The 18,024-nt window shown below is 39.3% G+C and overlaps 1 protein-coding gene across 3 annotated transcripts in view; it reads right to left on the bottom strand.

The window, feature by feature from the left end:
- CHN1 (chimerin 1) overlaps nucleotides 1-18,024 on the bottom strand; it is a 212,643-nt gene that overhangs the window by 185,055 nt on the left and 9,564 nt on the right. The gene's annotated exons all lie outside the window — the stretch shown is intronic.

Genomic DNA, 18,024 nt, shown 5'->3' with positions numbered 1-18,024 from the left:
AGATTAAATAATTCCTAAAATGATAAAGTGGCAACATGTTTCAAGATGCAGGAAAAATAAGATCATAAAAATCCCTTAATGTGGGACGCCTGGGTGGCTCAGTTGGTTGGACGACTGCCTTCGGCTCAGGTCATGATCCTGGAGTCCCGGGATCGAGTCCCGCATCGGGCTCCCAGCTCCATGGGGAGTCTGCTTCTCTCTCTGACCTTCTCCTCATTCATGCTCTCTCTCACTGTCTCTCTCTCAAGTAAATAAATAAAATCTTTAAAAAAAAAAAAAAATCCCTTAATGTATCTGAGATTTATAAAGAAACCCTACATGGTAATTGTAAGATATTATTCTATTTTTTTTTAAGGTAAAATTTCCTTTGTTCTTTAGAAAGCCCCTAGCAAAGAATTAGATCTTCTCAAAAAAGAAACTCAAAAATTAATATTGAATAAAAAGGACCCTGGTGGTACATCAAGATTTAAATATACCATTAAATTTACAGGGGAAAAAAAGCCCTTTTTTTGTTTTTTTGATACAAGATCCAATCAAGGTTCACCCATTGCACTTGGCTGCCATGTGTTCTCAGTGCTCTTTAGGCAAGAGCGTTTCTTGCTCTCTACCGTTTTATTTTTTTTTTTATTTTTTTTTTTAAAGATTTTATTTATTTATTTGTCAGAGAGAGAGTGAGTGAGAGCGAGCACGGGTAGACAGAGTGGAAGGAAGAGTCAGAGGGAGAAGCAGGCTCCCTGCAGAGCAAGGAGCCCGATGTGGGACTCGATCCCAGGACGCTGGGATCATGACCTGAGCCGAAGGCAGCTGCTTAACCAACTGAGCCACCCAGGCGTCCCGCTCTCTACCGTTTTAAAGAACCTTTCATAACATTTGTAAAAAAGCTATACCATTTGTCTTGTAAACTGTCCACAGTCTGTATTTCCATGATTATTTCCCTAAGACTCAGAGCAGGACATGTTACCTAATTTCCAAATTCCTTGTTCAAAATTTCCTAATTTCCTAAATTATCTAATTTCCAAAATTACCTAATTTCCAAATCCCTTGTCCAAAATTTCAAATATCCCTTGTTCAGAATTTCAAGATGGCAACAGCAGGGCATTAAACTGAAAGCAAAGTTCTTCTGAGCGCAGGGCCACGTGCGATGGCACAGGTCCTCCATACCCACGAGGGCAGCCAGGATCCAGGGTAAGCACTTCTGCAAGACTATTACTACAGAGATAGTGATTCGCTCTCCCCACAGCAACACATCAAGAGACACTGCCATTTTGTAAATATTAATTCCAGGCTTCAACTACATGTCTAATCAGTTCTAGTTAACATTACTTCTGGTTCTTTTTCTTACAAGGGCATTTGTCAAAATACAGTAACGATTGATTCCAGATTTCAGCAACAGCTGATAAAATTCTAGCTTGTGTGAAATGTAGTCAATGATGCACAATAATTTTAAATTTTTCCCAGGATACTATCTCTTACCCTTCCCTACTGACTGGAATAATAATAAATTCATAAAATATAATAAAATGGTTTCAAAATGCCCTGGAAATCAAAATGATAGCCAAACCTTTAGTGACTCAAAAGGAGAAAATCTGCATCACTTTCAATCAGGTAAAATCTCATTCCTCTACCCATCAAACACGTAGCAAGGATGCGACCTAGGGCTAAATTAGAAAGGAAGGTGACTAGAACACAGTCCTATACTTGAGAATTCTATAGTTAAGGGCTGAAAAAAAGATATTAAATAATCACAATGCAGTGTGAGAAATGTTACCATAGAGTTGCTAACGGATACCAGGAGAGCCAGTTTCAAGCCCAGACTCTGCCATTTACTAAATGTTATGAACACTCAGTATATTTTTCAGAGAATTCAGTGGGCTTATGATGAAAGAGGAAGAGCTTTGGGAACAAAAATATGAGAGGTATTATCATTATCAACCATAAAAACTTGTTCTTTTTTTAAGATTTTATTTATTTATTGGAGAGAGAGAGAGAATGAGTGAAGGGAGGGGCAGAGGGAGAAGCAGACTCCCCACGGAGCAGAGAGACCAACACAGGACCTGATCTCAGGACCCTGAGGACCATCATCTGAGCCAAAGGCAGATGCTTAACTGACTGAGGCACTCAGGTGTCCCAAGAACTTGTTCTTGATACACAGAGTAATTACTTCATTTGATGAAATACTCATGAGCAATGGGAAGTGTTCTAGTCAACAGGCTAAGTATTTATTTTAAAGAAGGCAAAACCAACCTAATGTCACTCAGGCTAAAATCACAGTCCTCTCCATTCTTCTTTCTTTACAGTTAGCCCAGGAAACGTGCCTACTGGCAGGCTCTGGTCACCTGTACCTCATGGGGTACAAAGCAATATTTAGGCTGTACATAGGGTTAAAAAGGCACCTTTTTTAAAAAGTAATTTTATGCCAAGGTTTATAATTTTGGATTTTTTTTTTAAAGATTTTATTTGTTTGACAGACAGAGATCACAAGTAGGCAGAGAGGCAGGCAGAGCGAGAGGAGGAAGCAGGCTCCCTTCAGAGCAGAGAGCCCGATTTGGGGCTCGATCCCAGGACGCTGGGATCATGACCTGAGCCGAAGGCAGAGGCTTTAACCCACTGAGCCACCCAGGTGTCCCTAATTTTGGAATTTTTATATTCCCAAAGGATTCTTCCTCTTCTCTGGGGAAAAGGGAGGTTACACAAGCCCTAAGAATGGAAATGCTTCTTGTACAAAAACATAACTAGGACCGCCAGCACTTTTATGTTATTATATTATTCTTGCTGTCAAGTGTAAGTGAACCAAGAAAGCTAGTGCTCTGAGGAAAAGATAGGCTGGTAACACTGACCAACACCACCTCTGCTATGTTCAGTGCACCAAGGGAGCAGGAGGACCCAACAGCAAGATTTAGAAGGAAAAAAAAAAGCTTTCACCCTAGAAATCCATGTTTGTTTTGTTTGCTTATTTACTTGAAACAAACGAACGAAAACCCTCAGGAACATCAGTGCAATGTCCTGCTGCTACTGCACACAGTCAGGTTTACACACACTGCGTGTAGTCCCACTTCTCCGGCAGTTTGAGTTCCTGGAACAGAAAAATACCTGAAGCTCTGTTTCTGTTGGTGAAACTGTACAGTGTTTATTATGATTTGAGGACTGTTTTCAAATAGGAGCATAATTTAAAAAAAAAAAACATGCATAATTACGCTTCCAGTGCATTTGGAAGTACAAAGGAAATTCAGATGAGGTACACACCTGGTTTTTATGGTGATTAGGAAGCTATGCTTTTCCTCAACCCCATCTAATAAACCAGCCAGAGTCTGCAGTCATCTAAAAGGCATAAGATGTACTAAGAAAATGATTTTTTAAATAGACACATTATTGTGAACAAATGAACCTGAACCTTCATATTTTTTATATACTGACACTCCTTGACATAAGATGGTTCCACTTACAACTTTTCAACTTTATGATAATGGGAAAGCAATATGCATCCAGCAAAACCATACTTTCAGTTTTGAATTTGGATCTTTTCCTGGCCAGCCAGCGATCATGAAGGGCAAAGAATCAATGTGCTTACAGCCATTCTGTTTCTCACTTTCCGTATAGGATTCAGTAAAGTTCGGGAGATACCCAATGCTTTATCATAGGCTTTGTGTTAGAGGATTCTACCTCACTGGAAAGGAATCTAAGTGTTCTGAACACATTTAAGATTAAGTAGGTGAGGTGTACTAAATAAATTGTCAACCTTGGCTATTTTCAACTTGTAATGGGTTTACCGGGAACATAATCTCATCGTAAATCGAGGAAGATCTGGATAAGAAATACAGCAATGCAACTATCACAGGTGGTTTGCAATCATGTCAATTCGGAAGGAAAAACCACAAAGATATTTTGCAACTAACCACTAAATAAATGCATTTTAGCAAGGAACAATAAAGTAAGAAGCTCGACCTCAAACTAATTTGCCAATTTTAAAACTACTCAAAGTTTCCATAAAGGTCAGTTTAAGAATCACTTTGAATGTAGAATCTGGCCAATTTTGTTTTGGCTAAAGCTGAATCCACATGGGGCAAAAGGAGAAAACTAAATTAGAGAAAGGTGCCCTCATCAAATGATATCCTTTAATGTGCTCCACTATCTACTTAAGCAGCTAACTGAGGAAGCTCATCTGGCTCTCTAACTTCAAGTTGGAAAAGAATTTTAATAATTTGGTCTTTGTCCATTTACTTATAATAATAACATCTACGTAGACATGTCATTTTGCAAAGTGATTGATGACAGAGCCAGAGTTTTGAGATCAATTGAAAAATTTGTGGGCATCTATCCAGATATTGGGCTGAAAAGGACAGACACCACTGTGGACGGTTGTCAGCAGCAAGGCCACCCACCGCCCCGAAGCCGTGGTACCTTTCACACAGCCATAATCTTTGTCACCAAAAGTATTCCCTTAACAATTATTTTTTGAGAGAACAAAAGATGTTAACCTATGAATAAGTGACTTTCAGTTTTCCATACAACAAAGCAGTTCAGCTTCTCAGATGATGCATCATTGAAACTCTAAATGAAGGACAAAAACAATGCCCAAGCTAGCCAGCATCCCTCCCGAGGACTGCCTGAACACCCCATACACAAAGCAATATAAAAATAAAAAATTCATCCCATTTGAACACATGTATATGAATCTGAACACTCTTTCATTCAATGCAGTTATCCAAAAGGGACAGTGCATCAGCATTTTGTCTATTAACTAAGGAAAGCAATAATAAATATTTCTTTTCTAATATGGAAGAACATTCAAAATGGATAAATTAAGGAGAACATAAAAAGTCCCTAATTTTTATTTGACAGAGAGAGAGATCACAAGTAGGCAGAGAGGCAGGCAGAGAGAGAGGGGGAAGCAGGCTCCCTGCTGAGCAGAGAGCCCGATGCAGGGCTCAATCCCAGCACCCTGAGATCATGACTGAAGGCAGAGGCTTAACCCACTGAGCCACCCAGGCACCCTCCAAAAGTCCCTAATTTTTTTTAATATTTTATTTATTTATTTGACAGACAGAGATCATAGATAGGCAGAGAGACAGGCATAGAGAGAAGGGGAAAGCAGGCTCCCCGCCGAGCAGAAAGCCCGACGTGGGGCTCAATCCCAGGACCCTGAGATTATGACCCGAGTGAAGGAAGAGGCTTAACCCACTGAGCCATCCAGGGACCCCCCAAAAGTCCCTAATTTTTAAGATAACATTTAGCTAGAAGAAATATCATGCTTATAGTTATATCAATTTATGACACAGAAATGTCCACCAGCATTTTTAGTCTCACATATGTATTCTTCTCTGCCCTTAATGGCAAGCGTGAAAACAAGTGTAAGATTATGTTCCTTGCTGTGCGTCACTTTTCCTATAGGCAACATTTCATACCTTCACCTGTTACTGCAATCTCTCAGGAGTTTAAAATAGTTTTATACCAGGAAATTCTGTCTTAAATTATCACTAAACAAGTATTTTAAGAATACACTGTTCTCTTACATATACACATCCCCTCCCGTAAGATTCAGAAGTATTTTCCTGGTTGAAGTATATTCAACTAAGGACTTCAATATAAAAAAGCATTTCATCACCACCACCAGAAAGAGACGGGGGGGGGGGGGCGGAGAACCCTTAAAAAAATGTGGGCAAAGCCAGTCTCTACTGTTAGATGTCAGGGAAGTGATAAACTGGGGAGGCAGGATGAGTCAAGTCAGACTGGAAGGAGCTGGAGGGTGGGGAGGGGTGTCTACCTAGATGCTTAGTAATGTTCATTTCTTGACAAGAGCACTAGTGACATTGGTGTGTTCATTTTGTGGCAAGTGTTCAAGCTTAGGACTTCTGTATTTCACGCATTTGTTTATTTATGTATTTTATTTAAACATGCCTATGTATTTTGCATTTTTCTGTCTATATGTTACACTTTAAAAATGAAAAAAAAAAATTCCTTGAGGAATAAATAAATACGGCTCCTCACAATGCCACTGTTCTTCCTTTAACATCAGTAGTTCTAATTATCAAGTCTGAGGAAGGTGCAATAATTATCTCAAATAGTGCTTGTTATATGCCAAAAAATCTCAGGGAGGTAAATTGAGCATTCCACAGTTTAAGGAAGGAAGAAGAAATAACTAAAATGTATCTAAGTCTAAATCCAACTTTAGAACTCATGCATTCAGAAGAAGCTAGGCAATCAGGTGACCAGCTAAAAAGGCAAATCCTTTCCTTGACAATTACATACATGTCTACAATTTCTGAAAACGATGGAAAAGACCCACAAAGAACATATTTCAGCTTAAGCTATTTAAATTTCTTCTGTTCTCAAACATGTACTAGGACTCTAAAGACAGAAGAAAAGAATTCCACTGGATTTTTTTTTTCGTTTTCAGAAATTTTGTAGAATTCTAGGGGAAAAAAAAAAAAAAAACCTGATATTTTTTTAAAATCCCAACAGGCCCAAAAGGGAGTTGCTTGTGCTAAGTCCACATCACCAAACTGAGGCTTAATGCCTAACATAACTGCAGTTTCAACCTTCCCACAGAATATCTTGATGGGTTATCAGTCCGGAATTTCCTGATCAGCACAAGTGAGGTAATCCATCTGAGAGCCCCTATGTCTCCCAGAGAGGTAACCTTGCCCAAAACAATCCTCTTTTTTTCCTCCATTTATGACTTCCCGTTCCTATCCCTTTCTGCCTTTAATAATCTTCCCTCTCCTGCAGCCCTTTGGTGCTCCTTTGTATTTGCTAGATGGGATACTGATTCATGAATCTTAGAATAAAACCAAGTAGGTCTTCAAACTTACTCAGCTGAATTTTGTTTTCTTAACACCGGAAAGGGGCACATTTGAAAATGCAATTTTCATTTTATCCATGGAAAATCAAAGCACTTTAAAAATAAAATCTTGAGATCTCAGGATTCAGAGATGCCAGCGGATGAATGAATCAGCACTGTGCGCTGGGGGGTTCATCTGCTTCTCTATTACATTGCTCTGACCCATGTTTCAAGAAGTTCCTTTGCTCAGAGACTAAGTGAGCTTAAATTCAATGCTCACATAAATTCAATGATGGTGTATTATAAGCCCATTTAAAGCAGACCCCATGCCAAACAGCATGATGGAAATGATGGCAATAAGAAACTGAACACTACACCCTTGATACAGAAAAGGGCAAGCTAACAAAGGAGCGGGTTCAGTGTGCAGCCTACCCACGGAACACATTTATTATGCAAGCTGAGCAGCCAGCACATACAGTAATTGCTTAAAAAAAGAAAACTTTAGTGATTCTTTCTTCATATATAATAGATTCCTTCTTCCCAAACCTTCCTAAGAATGGTGAAAGAAATGACTACTTTCACAACCATCTAAAATATTTGGTTTTAAGCTTCAATTTAATTTTCAAAAAGTATGACTTCATTTTCAACAGAAAGTTCCTTTTATTGTTCTTACTCCCTAATACCCCTTGGACTCTATTGCTTGCTCACTTTTACCATGAGACTGAGAAAAATCAGGCCTATGGAATGCTATCGTCCTAAACCTAATTAGCTCTAAATTTTACTGGATATACTTTCCTGTCTTTTTCTTTCATGAATATAGCTCTTTTCATTGAAATTATGATCAGGATTTCAGAAAACAATAAAAACATATAAGACTTCCCTTAGCAACCTCAACATAATTTCACTATCATTCCCTTCTCTAACAACGATGTTAAAGTGAACAGTAGTCATGTAAAATAGTGTTAATTAAATGTTAAATATGCATGGGTAAAAAGGAAGACTTATATAATCCATATTATGATTGGGTGGATTCCTGTTGCCCTTCATTACTGTTCTACTGATTAAATCTCATTCTTTTTTTTTTTTTTTTAAAGATTTTATTTATTTATTTGTCAGAAATAGAGGGAGAGAGAGAGAGTGAGCACAGGCAGACAGAGAGGCAGGCAGAGGCAGAGGGAGAAGCAGGCTCCCTGCCGAGCAAGGAGCCCGATGTGGGACTCGATCCCAGGACGCTGGGATCATGACCTGAGCCGAAGGCAGCTGCTTAACCAACTGAGCCACCCAGGCGTCCCTAAATCTCATTCTTGATTAGAAATTCTAAACTATATTCCAAGTATACCTTCGTGATTTGAAACAAACAACAGAACAATTATTTTAGAACAATTACTAATGGCCAGGTCTTTATAAATGTCAGTATTTTAAATGTTTTGGGGCTACACATAAAAGCTACATCTCATTAACCATATGTATCCTTTTTTTTTTTTTTTTTGAAGACTTTATTTATTTATTTGAGAGAAAGAGAGCACAAGAGAGGGGGGAAAGAGGGAGAAGCGGGCTCTTCTGCTGAGCTGGGAACCCGAGGCAGGGCTTGATCCCAGGACCCTGGGATTAGGATCCAAGCCTAAGGTAGACATGTAACCAGCTGAGCCACCCAGATACCCAGATATCCCAATCATGTATGTTCTTTAAAAATAAGTGTTCACAGGCAAATGGAATGAATGAAGACAGTCCTACATATTACACAGATCCCAGTGTTTTTGAAATAGCCTTAAAATCTTCAACAAAGACTTTTAACTGCTGTAATATAAATGAACACCTTTCAAAATGTTAAACTGAAGCTCATCAATTTTGGAGTCAAGCTTTCTGTAAACCTAAACTCTAACGGTTAAATAGTGAGATGTTCCTTCCTATTATTACTGCCGAATTTCCTTAAGCTAAGGAAAAACAGAGGAAACAGGCTGGCAAGCGCCATCTCGTGGGCTTCCTAGGAAATATTTTTACTGTATTCAACAGTACAGTTCCAGAAGCAAATTTTTAGACTTATTCAATACAATATTCTCTATATTCAAAATGTTACTTTAATTTAAATCAAAGTATTAATACCAATTAACTGGGCTCCAAATACCAATTAACTGTAATAAAGTATATTTGTAGACTTGGGTAAGAGCTTTCTTCTAAAGCACTTGATGTATTGAAAGCCAAACCATCACATTTTATCTTTACAACATCCTTAGGAGTTAAGGCTGCAGAGATATATTATACAATAATGAAGCTTGGGAATCTATATACCAAAGGAATTATAAAAGCATCTAGGCAATAGAGACATTAGAATGAGTTTTCTCATTTTGTAATGTAACCAAGTCATAGAACAGAGGCCTTTTGTTGTTAATAAGGGCTAAATCAAAAAAGTTAGCAGGAATTGGAAAATTCAATGGAACTAATAAATCTACTGTGTGTGTGTGTGCACACATGTACATGTGCCTTTTAAGTAAAAGTTTACAAATCAAGTTAGGAGTTGAGGTTCATAGTATATGAAAAAAAAAAAAAAACAGGAAAGGAAATGTCCCCAAAGTCATGTTTACATGATTCTCTTTAGACTTTAGAAATAGTATGATTTTATTATTTTATATATTATTGATGAAGAAATATTAATATTCTACATTTTCAAAGAGTGTAGAGTTGCCTCACCACAAGCCCACAAGATGTGTTATCTTTGTCTCCCAGTGGTTTATTTTTTAAGGCCAAAATGAAATACCAACATTTAAAATTAGGAAATTCCTCAATATCTCCTCTTGTCTGCTACCTAGGCCCACTGCAGGTATCTGAGTTGTAGGCCTTGGTTTACATTTTTTCTTACATTTACATTTTTTCTTTCTGGCTTCCTTCATTTTTCCTTCAGGATTTTTCCTGGTACTCTTTTTTTTTTTGGGGGGGGGGTTACATAATGACATCCAAGCTCATGCTATGGAGCAATGCTATCTGCTTAAGGACTCTCCCCCAGTTTTCTAGGTGAAAGGTGCTTAATTCCAGTTCTGCTGTTGGTTGATGAGGCAGCAATGTCTGGAGATCTGCAGATTACTCATCTTTTTTTTTTTTTTTAAGATAGCTTTATTTATTTATTTATTTGACAGAGAAAGAGATCACAAGTAGGCAGAGAGGCAGGCAGAGAGATAGGGGGAAGCAGGCTCCCCACTAAGCAGAGAGCCCAATGTGGGGCTTGATCCCAGAACCCGGAGATCATGACCTGAGCTGAAAGCAGAGGCTTAACCCACTGAGCCACCCAGGTGCCCCTATTCATCTTCTTTTTTTTTTTTAAACAAAGCTCTGAGATGCAAAGCTTTGAGAGAGTTTTCTGCTTTGCAAAGGGAAACCCAAGCCTACTAGTGGTAGGAAGAACTAGGGAGATCTGTGTTATGGTTCGACATTTTCTTTATGGGAGGGGAAAAAGACTATATACTTGGGGAAGATAGTATAGAACATTACTTTGGTAAAGTCTGGGTTGATTTAAGATTTGATAGCATTTTTAATTTTTATAGCCTCCCACATCTGCTTTAATAAAATTAGACCACAGCATACCATTTTGCTAGTGTTGCTAATGATTTTTTTTCTTATTCGAGTTTTATAAGTGATTTTTTTTTTTATAACGTAACCACCATAATATATTTAGTTGCCTTGCGGCAATATGCTAGATAATATTTCCATAGAGGCTTTCTCAGGGGCTGTGAATCTTTTTATAATAAAGCACTGGAAAATAAAATTTGAAGCTTACTAAACTTCCTCTCTGGTTTGAATTCTTTAGAAAAGAGAAAGTATGTAAAGTGATAATACACTGTTAAACATACCAGTTCATACAAGTTTTGTGGGAGGTTTTGGTAATCAGGAAAAAATTTGAGATTTTTTTAATTAGGAAGTCTGAGATAGATGTAACCTAAGAAAATAAATTTGAAATATAAAACATGAGAGTTTAAAGTAACAGACTTCATTCACATCAATTTATATTACCATTCCTAAGTCTTCCTTAAAATCAAAGTTTTTAAAAAGTGCTACTTGATGGTATTTATTATTAAAAGTGGCTGCATTTTCTCAATTAAAAAAATTTAGATGAAACTCACCTATTACAAATTCTTAGTCTCTTAATCTAGGAATTGTTACGTAAATGCAGTTCAATTATACTTCCATAAGCCTTCTGTTTAAATTTTAAAATAAATGTCAACTTATAAAAAATTATACCTTGCCATCTAATAATAGCAGCCGAAAATATACAGTAAGCAACATATTAAAACTGTATGCTTATTTTAAATGTAATTTTACTAGTGAAAAAACTATCTTGGAACATTTTAATATTAATATACTTAACATACTTTAATTTTCCTTCTTCCCTTGGTAACAGAAAATAGCCTATTATAAGCTGAAAATATTGGATATTTTCTATTGAGACTTTCATTAAATTTTAATTAAGTCAAAATTATTTCTAAAAACTGTTTTCTAATTTTGAAATGCCTGTTTTCTTAACGTCAATTATTATACTTGAAAAACAAGATGAAAGGAATAAAGTTTTGATTAGAAGAGTGGAATTGAGCTGAAGGAGGTTTCGCCCCAAGAATAAGTCCTGAGAACTGTGTGCCGCCTCTGCTCCCTCCTTTCCGTCAAGAGAGAGAGAGACAGAGACAGAGAGACTGGGAGAGAGAGAAGGCAAGGAGGGAGGAATTGAGGGACCGTAAAAGAGAGAGAGCAAGAGCTCCCCTGACTGGAGAGACCGAGAACAGCAGGGGAGGGGGTGGCACAGGAAGGAGGCTTGGGCCCCTCCAGAGAACTGCAGAGCCATCTGTCTGAAAAATGCAGGATGACAGGCCTCTAAGTATTCTTCAAGTCTCTCTATTGTATAGGGATCTCTGATTCCTTCTTTCTATTACTGTATTATTAATCCTTCTTGTTCCTTTTTCTTGGGTCTTTTGAAATAATTTATCCTTTTAATTTCGACTAAAAGAGTGAAAGGACAAGCTGAGAATAATTTGTCATTCAAGGAAATTAAGTCAGAGTGTCTGGTCAACTTCTAAATATTGTGATGGACTAAAAAAAAAAAGTGACTTGTTTTTGTGGCTCTTATGTTGAACTGTATATTTTGCAAAGATATATAATGAGCATCCTTAACAACATCCAAACCTAAGTATATTAACAAATGCCATCCAAAGCCTTAAATAGGCGATATCACCAAAAACAACTTCTGGGAGTGGCAAAGTCAATTTTGCCCACTTTTCTTTTTCCACAATTAAATAAAAATATTATTCGCAATATGTGAAATGTACCATAAATCACTGACTTCATCTTTCTGAGTTTCAGCACATTCTAAAAAACAGTCACTTGCATGAGCTTTTTTAATCCACTGCTTTGTGCCTTCTGTCCAGCAACTTAAAGACACTTCATGAGCCATTCTGTAAACAGAGGACTAAGATGCAGATGTCCTATGAACCTGGCTAACCCACCAAGGTCTCAGGGAGGCTGGAACAAAGAAGGGCATCCCTTCAGCGCCTCCTTGCTAAGAGCCTGAAAATATCTAAATGAACAGAGAAGAGATATCAAACCAGAGGTACCCAACATTCCCCTCACATTTAGTCTGGTCTGTTTCCAAGGGATACTGGACACCCAGCAACACTAAAAGGACCAACAACGAACCTGGATTAAGAAGCCCTGTGTTTGTAGATCCTGTTTAGTGTTCCTTCTCCTCTGCTTTGAAAGTTGGAAGAAGAATGAAGAGACGTTTTTTTTTTTTTTTGGGGGGGGGGGGTACAGAATGTAAAGCAGTATAAATCCAACCAGAATTTCACCAAAAACTTTTCAAAAAAGTTAGGTTGACAAAAGCAACCAATCCCTAAGCAAATGATATGTCCTGCCCTTGACATGCAACAATACTGCAGATATATACACATATGTCTTCCTTTAAAGACTGAAGATAATTAGACAACAAAAACAATAAGAGATTTTGAGATATGTTTACTACGGCTAACTTGATTGGCATGTTGTAAAGTTATAGGAAAAATTATTGAGTGCTCTATGTTTCTATCCTGGAATTGTTAAACTCCAGAGGGACCGGGGCGCCTGGCTGGCTCAGTCCGTAGAACAGGCGACTCTTGATCTCTGCCTGGACAGTAGCTTTAAGCCCCACAGTGGGTGTAGAGAGAACTTAAAAATAAACTCTTCTAAAAAAATTAAAAGTAAACTACAGAAGTACTATGGTTTAAGAACTATTTTATTCACTTAATTATTTTTTTAAGATTTTGTTTTTATTTATTTATATGATAAACAGAGATCACAAGTAGGCAGAGAGGCAGGCACAAAGAGAGGAGGAAGCAGGCTCCCTGCTGAGCAGAGAGCTGGATGCGGGCTAGATCCCAGGACCCTGGAATCATGACCTGAGCCGAAGGCAGAGGCTTTAACCCACTGAGACACCCAGGTGCCCCTCACTTAATTATTTCTTGAGCACCTACTACGTGTGAAGCACTATGCTAAGCACTGTGAGTACAAAGTAAGAAAGAATGGATGTTACCTTACAGACACCAGCAGCCTAGAAAGATAGAAAGATACATAACTACTATGAAAGGAACACACTGGCAGATGTCACAGGAGATCTAAAGATAAAATGATAAGGAATTCCGGGGGCGCCTGGGTGGCTCAGGTCATGATCTCAGGGTCCTGGGATCAAGCCCCGCATCGGGCTCTCTGCTCAGCAGGGAGCCTGCTTCCTCCTCTCTCTCTCTGCCTGCTTCTTTTGTGATCTGTCTGTCAAATAAATAAATAAAATCTTTTTTAAAAATAAATAAATATAATCTTTTAAAAAATGATAAGGAATTCAGAAGACCAGGCACTCCTGGTCCCAACTGCAGTACTGAAGGAAGGACAGAGCAAGCACTGGAAACAGAGACAAGGGAAGAGACGAGGAAGACAAAGAAAAGCAGAATGGGGAGGAAGGACAGAAGAAGGAAAGCTAAGGCGCCGGCACCAGCAATGTGCCGTCTGGAGCGCATAAGAGATTTGGAGGCGGGGTGCCAGGAGACTTGGGAATCACCCACCCAGAGCGCACGGTTGATGCCTGAAGACTCCCTAGTGAGAAAGGGAGGCCAGTTCTTGCAAAGCAGACATTTCAGGCAACAAACAGAGGAAACTGAGGAAGAGTGAAAGGGAAGAAAAGGAGTAGAAGGAGAACACAGTGTCTTGAAGGACAACAGAAAAAGTTCTCAAGAAGAAAGAGGTAGTCAAAATGATGAAGAGTTCAGAAAGATCCAAGATGAGGACTGAGGGGAAGCCACGGATTACTGGCTGCTCACTGACAAAACCACTTCGGGCCAGACAGAAGCTGAACATGAGGTGGCAGCTGTGATAGGAGGCTCTCCTTGACCAAACCCGAGTCCGGCTCCTCCAAGCCCTCTTCTTGACTAGCCTCAGCCTTGTGTCCAGGCCGCGCCAGGCCTGCACAGCCATTTGAGCAAGATATCTGCTAACTCAGTTGAGAGAGAATCCTCGTCCCTTTGATATCTGATCAAATTCCTCGCCCCCGACCCCTGATATCTCATCACCCCCGCCTGCCCTCCCTGAGAATCCTGTTGGGTCAGTATAGCAAGAATTCCCCCTACCTTGTCTCCTCTTGGTTGTTTTCCATCCCCTGACACCCTTGGCACCCGCTCCTCAGCTACAAATCCTCCCCTGTTCTCAGATTCAGAGGTAAGGCCCATCTCTCCACACCTATTGCGACAGTCCTAAGTCTTCCTTGTTCTTTAAACAAGCGTCAGAAATTGCTGTGCCTTCAGAGTTGCCCACCTTTCTTTTCACCAGGGTCGAATGCCATTCCCAAACCCCAAACTATTACAACCACACACCGGCTGAGAAGCAATGGTGCAGACAGGGTTAAGGAGGAAGCAGCTGTGTGGGAAGAGGCTGTGGGGCATAGTGTTCTTTCTATATCACTCTGCTAAAGGGTGGAGCGCTAACACTCGTGCTGGGTCCCACAGTCGAGGAAAGGCTTCCTCACACTGACTAGGAGAGCACGGCTGTAATGTAAGGGAGCCGATACAGGGGAGAGGAGGAAACTAATGAGACAAGACAGAGAAAAACAAATTCCTATGTTTATTGTTTTCAATCCTCTTGCATTATGCTTTTTTGTAAACCACCTCATTTCTTTCTGGAACAATGAGAGGTGTTCATAAATGACAAATAAAATTTTCCTTTTATCCATTTAAAAATATGAATGTTTGGACTATTGTTTGTATCTACTCTTCTAATAAACCTATGACAATTAATAGGAATGCTTATGTAGAATGCAGATTTATTATTATGGGAGAAAGACTATACGTTTTCATTTTCAGACCTTTCTAAAAAGTTAAGTTAGCCATTTTCATACTGAATTCCTATTCAATTTGATTATGTTCCCTACCATGAGGGTAAAACATGAACAAACCAAGCTAATTTATGTACAATTCCTTTGTACTATTGAAATGAAAAGGAACAATAGTTTAATGAACTGGAATTTGTTATCTAATTATGCCAAATAATTCAGAAACATCTGCCGATGGTTAGTAATAATATAGTTAAACCTCAAAGAATCTGCTCCCAGAGAGATTTCCATTTTACTCAAGCCCTTGTGAGCTTCCACTTGGGAAATCCATACCAGAGTATGGAACCAAGGGATGACATAAAGGCACTTTTACACCGTTAAAAAAAAAAAATTAGCAAATGAACAAAAAGAAACAGAAGAGGGTGTGTATCACATGGATTTAGACCTTAAAATTAACTCCCAAAGAAACGAACAGCAGAGGGTGCATATCATATGGATTTAGACATTAAAATTAACTTCCAAATTTAAGACACAAAGCCGACTACTGTAATATGCAACATTCATTTGAGCATGTATTGAGTAGCTGGGCTGCATCAGACACTGTGGTGGTTAAGGATACAAACAAGAAATCCATAGCTTTCGTGTTAGGGAACTTCATCCAAAAGGGAAGACAAGATTAGACATCCACTAACCACAGTATCACCACTAAAACAGAGGTGTTTTGGGTACGGTGGATGAGAAAAGGTGTAAAACAAAGGAAGACTACTTAGAAGAGACTATTCTAGTGAGTTTTGCAAGATGTGCAGAGGTGAGTGAGCACAAGGAAGGGCTTGGGAAGTGACTGTGCTAAAGGCACACTGAGTGCAGTCTCTTCTGGAAACATCAAGTAGTTCAGTATGGCTGAAGCACAGCCTCTGAGGAGGAGACAGTAAGAGATGAGGCCAGACATATAAGCAGGAGTCCTATCCTAAAAGCCTTATATGCAAACTGGGGAATTTGGACTTAATCTTAATGGTAATGGGCTGGAGGAGTAAGAAACTCCTAGTCTAACTGTTAGACTAACCAAATTCTAAGAGGCAAGTTTAAATTCCCAAGTACGGACTCTAACATATTAAGAATAATCCAAAACAATAAAGAAAGAAAAAAAGATAAATAAATGAAAGCAAATATTCCAACTGATTCAAGGTGGGGCACCTGGGTGGCTCAGTTGGTTAAGTGTCTAGCTCTTCACTTGGGCTCAGGTCCTGATCTCAGGGTCATGGGATCAAGCCCCACATCAGGCTCTGCCTTCAGCAGGGATTCTGCTCAAGATGCTCTATCCCTCTTCCTCCAATAAATAAATAAATCTTTTTAAAAAATAAACAAACTGATTCAACGTTGTTCGAAGGATAAGTATACAGATGAAGGTCATTATTAATTATACTTATTCCTCTTTCATTCACTTATTTGCTCAGTAAACCTGGACGGAGTACCTATGACATACCAAACACTGAGCTTACAGGCCTTAATATATATTTTTTAAAGATTTTATTTGTTTATTTGAGAGAGAGAGAGAGAGCACAAGAGAGAAAGAGAGCTAGCACAAGGCAGAGGGTGAGGGAGAAGAAAGCTCCCCGCTGAACAGGGAGCCCGATGCAGGACTCTATCCCGTGACCCTGGGATCATGACCTGAGCTGAAGGCAGCCACTTCACCCACTGAGCCACCCAGGCGCTCCATCCCTTAATATATTTCAAGCACTAAGAGGGCAGGCGCTAGATCTGATTGTGGTCTGGTTTACCACCCAAAGAAGAAGCATTGTTTACTGGTCAGTATATTTCACATTTCAAAGTACAGTAGGAGGTATAAATTGTCCAGCACTTTTGGAAGTCTATCTGGTATTTTTAAAAAGATTTTATTTATTTCTTTAAGAAGGAGGGAGAGAGAGAGAGAGAAAGCAGAAAGAGCACATATGCAAGTGGGCTTGCACACAAGTAGGGGAAAGGGCAGAAGGAGAGGGAGAAGCAGACTCCCCACTGAGCAGGGAGCCCAACATGGGGCTTGATCCCACAACCCTGAGATCATGACTTGAGCCAAAGGCAGACACTTAACCGACTGAGCCGCCCAGTGACCAAAGTCTATCTCTGGTCTATCCAAATAGACCAATACCAAAGTCTATCCAATACCAAAGTCTATCTGGTATTCAGTGTATAACCCTGAACTAGGTCTCTACCAGAGCATCCTCAGACAAATACTAAAATGGCACGTGCCATATATTTAACTACATACATAAGCAGTAATACTGCAGAACCACTTTCTCATGTGGGTCAACAGACTTGTGAAAACAACTGCTGTGGCACCTGGGAGGCTCAGTTGATTAAGCGCCTGCCTTCAGCTCTGGTCACGATCCCGGGGATCAGGACGGATCCCCACACCAGGTTCCCCACTCAGCGGGAAGCCTGCTTCTCCCTCTGCCCTTCACCCCACTCATGCTCTCTCTTGAGCGTGCGCTCTCTCTCTCCAACAATAAAATCTTAAAAAAAAAAAAAGAAAGAAAACAATTGCTATCTTGGATCTTTATTAATATCAATAATAACAATATCAGTGACAATATTAGCTACTATGTATCTTCACCACTGTATTAGGAACCTTACACACACGATCTCATCTATTTCTGCACAGATGGAAGAAGGGAATTAATAGCCCATGTTCATATATAAGAAAAATGAGACTGGAACATATAGCAGACACTTGGCAGAGAAAGGATTAAACATAGCCCTTGCACACCAAAATCTAAGCCCTTTCCTCTATACTACATACTCCACAAGCTTCCCATCTTGCAGAGTAAAATCTGATCCTTCCCATGGTTTATAAGGTATAATCTGTGACCCCAACACTCCTCCATTCCCCGGGACCCCTCTGTCTCCTCTCCCACCACTCTCC

Source organism: Mustela lutreola, chromosome 3, assembly GCF_030435805.1.
Source record: "Mustela lutreola isolate mMusLut2 chromosome 3, mMusLut2.pri, whole genome shotgun sequence".
NCBI classification, from domain to species: Eukaryota; Metazoa; Chordata; class Mammalia; order Carnivora; family Mustelidae; genus Mustela; species Mustela lutreola.
The sequence above is the reverse complement of the archived record's forward strand: the minus strand, read 5'-3'. Positions and strand labels throughout refer to the sequence as shown.